Source organism: Humulus lupulus, chromosome 9 (assembly GCF_963169125.1).
Source record: "Humulus lupulus chromosome 9, drHumLupu1.1, whole genome shotgun sequence".
Lineage (NCBI taxonomy): Eukaryota > Viridiplantae > Streptophyta > Magnoliopsida > Rosales > Cannabaceae > Humulus > Humulus lupulus.
Window position 1 is genome coordinate 8,761,711 of NC_084801.1, and position 3,863 is coordinate 8,765,573.

Here is a 3,863-nt window from a genome sequence, read left to right on the forward strand (position 1 = left end):
GTCATTTACCTATTAAGATATATCTAGAAGCTAGAACAATGGAGTAAGAATTAGAATAAAAATCTTAACACATTAATATATGTAAACAATAACTTGTTGCCCTAAAATTTTACACGCCTAAAAAAACTAATTTACTGCAATCATACAAAATTTCGGTGGAATACAACAAACAACTATCTTTCACCTTTACTAAAACAAACGTATAAATTCTTATTTAATGTGTTGCTTTATTATATAATGTATAATTCACTCAAATTATATTGAAATTTGCAACGGAATTACGAAAAATAAATACAATAAAAATTAATGGGAATATGTTCAAACTAATAAGAAATGGGATATGATTAACATAACAAATTGCTAGAATCAAGTGTATTTATTCCTGATTGTTGATTGGTAGATAAGGCTCAATTATTGTAGGACAATTTTAAAATACATTTAAGAGAATTTGTATACAAGAATCAAACTAGAAATCTAAACAAATAACTAAAATCCCAAAACATGTAATGACTCAACTATTTCTAAGACTTAGATCATTAAACCTACTAGCCATAACTACTACTTTGAAGAGAACATACATGAGAAAAATTCATAAGTTTATTGAAAACTTTAAAATAATATTTGTAATACATTAATGAGCTCATTGTTTAAAAAATAAAACATAATTTTAAATAAATTGTTTACAAAGCTAAATGCGGAAAATACATAAAAACGTAATTTAAAAAGACTAAAGAAAATAACGTCGTCCTCGAATCGACATGCAGCCCATCCACTCCATTCACCTCAACACACATGCCAAGCTTCCAAGAATCATTCTGCCTTTGTACCTATTTTCCTTACATCATACTAAAAGTAAAGGAGTGAGTCTAATGCCCAGCAAGGAAAAACTACTAACAACATAAAACATATACATAAATTATATCATAAACACATATACTATAAAAATATGTCATATAACACTATAATGGCCATTATACTACTTGGGGCTTGTTAACTAGGCAAGTCATATGCCTAATAGATTTGTGGGGCTTGCTAGCCAAGCAAGTCATATGCCCATAAATTATTGGGGCTTGCTAACTAAGCAAGTCATGTGATCTAATGGACCACGTTCAATCTTGAAGAGTGGCGGCAAAAAGGAGAATAGGAAAGGATGTGGGCAGGCTAAAGAGTACACAAGTACTCTCAATATCAACTCCAATGTTGACACGTGTCCATACTCGAGTGTGGTAGGTGGGCACGTTTCCCGAAAGTGAAGTATAAAAGTTTTCCTCTCATGGGATTCAAACAAACACTTTTGAGGGGGCAAAATGTTACACCCAAATTTCGAGAATAAATAAATAGCCTTGAACTGTAGGCTCGCAAAAAATAAACTCGAAATTGATAAGTATTATGCATGATTCTTGTGTAAATAATTATGAAGGTCTAAGGTGCCATGTCAGGGGTACTCGAGCATGAATTATGGGCTCAAAAGAAGAAGTCTCCTCTGAGAGGTGAGTTTGAAAGGTTGATCTGATAAGGAGGTGATGATAACTGGAATGTTGAGCTTGAAGCTGTGCGCAAGCTTGAAAGGTTGTTGAGGTTGCAAACAGGCTCGAATACACGTTAAAGTGGTACCAGAGATGCTGTTAGGAACTCCCTATTTATTTGAAACCGTGTATAACAATCCTGTTTTTAAGGGATCTTTTAATAAACAATACAATTAAATTGTATTATTCAAATATTCATTTGTATTTAAATTTGAATATTACATTGTAACTTCCCTAGAATTAAGGGAATAATATTCTTGTAACCATGTCTATAAATAGCATGAATTTAGTCATTTGTACTCACGCTCAGTTTGGTACTCAAAGTGTTGTGAAATTTCTCTCAGAGCTTCAACGCAAACAAACAATAAAAGTGACTCGTGGACGTAGGTAGATTTTAAAAACCAAACCACGTAAAAGTCTCTGTTCTTTCTTTTCTTCCGAATCTTTTTTATAAGTTGCTTATTTGCTCTTGTTAATTTAGGAGTTTATACATTTTTGGACTATGTGTTTTATCTAATGACTTATGTAATGCCCTGAAATCCCTAATGTGGTTTAATGGCTGGATTAGTAGGCCAGGAGGGTCATAACTGTTTAATTATGCCATTAAATAAATATATGCATGTTTATGTGAATTATATTATAATATGATGTTATATGCATGCATGTGGGTCCACATTTGAATATTATGATGTTTTGATAATTTGGCCCATTAAGGGAAAATTTGTGTGTTTGGGTGCATAATGTGATTTGTGAATGAGATCTCATTATTATGGAGATATATTCGAGCTATTCGGCATGAGACGGTCTTATACTATGAGTTAGCAGTTTTGTCATAACGGGGGGTCTTTTATTGGGATATTGGATAATGAGAATGCTATTTGACGATAAATTGGGAGTTATTGAGATCAGGAGGAGATTCTGGAAGTTTTGACTATAATGTCCCCGGGGGTGTTTTTGGGGTCCCGAGCATTAGGTTTTAATTGAGGTTACTTAAGCTTGAAGTAGCTTGTCAGATAGAACGTACGTTAGAAAACCTCTCGTTCTTTCCCATTAGTTCATTTTTACCGTTCGAAGCGTTTTCGAAGATATCTCGAGTTCTAGGAGTCGGAATCAAGCGAGGATCGAGGCATAGCGATCCTCGGAAAGATTAGAAGCTTCTTGACTGAAGGATTTGATGAGAAACAACCCAATCAAAAGGTAATCTAAGTTTAAAGTTTTGAGTTTTTAGAGTTTCTAAGCTTAGAATGGCTTTTGTGAACCGTTGAGTTTTTGGTTCGTTTGAGCCTTGGGATTTGATGGTTTTGGATCATTGGGAAGCTTGGGAACTTTGATTTGATGATTTGGTAATGTTTAGGCATGATTTTGGAGGCTTTGGAATGATGAAAAACATGTTTGGGGATGGCTCTGGGTTGGGGGCCGCAGCCCTAGTTCGAAGAAGCAGGTGGAGCAGTTTTGCCCTTGCTGGGCACCGCGGACCTTGCTCCTGGAATGGCTGGGGGCCGCGGTCCAAGGTGCTAAGGTCGCAGCCCTTGAGCAGGGTTGAGCCCGTTTGAGTGTTTTGGCCCCGGGAACATGGTTTTAGGCCTCGGGATCGTTCCTACTACCCGGATTAGTGGGGATTGATGTCCCGGAGGCTAGATCTTGGTTTGGGAACCCTTGATTATCATTTTATTGATGGTGTCCCGTATTTGGTTATGACTAGGTGACCGCTAAAGGACTAAAAGCCATATCGTTCTCAAGGGTCGTTCTTTTATTCATTCTAGCTCGAATCAGAGGTAAGAAAACTGCACCCCATATGTGACATGCGTGATTATTCTTGAGGCATGTTGATTGTGTAAATGTGGACATGGATTGATTATCGAATGCTTAGCAAATCTTGCTCACTTGTGCATGGTACTGACTAATTAGTCAGATTTGGCAAAGATGTCAGTATCAATTGTGAAGCTGGGACTTATTAGTCAAGTTCGGCAGTGGTATTGAGCACTGGTCACACAGTGCTGACTTATAAGTCAGGACAGCCTTAGTGTGTTCAACGCAAGCCAATAAAGATTAGATCTAATCGACATCTGCATTAAATGACTCAGAAGAGCGTTAATGCCGGACCGACCTCAAGTTCGATGAAAATTAAAAGCGCTTGTGTGACTTACCCATCTGTCACTCATCTGTTAAGTTAGAGACTTACCCATCAGTCTCTCATCTGTTCAAGCTAGTGGCTTACCCAGCAATCACTCAACTGTTTAAGCTAGTGACTTACCTAGCAGTCACTCATCTTTTTAATTTAGTGACTTACCCAGCAGTCACTCATCTGTTTAAATTAGTGACTTGCTTGTCAGTCAC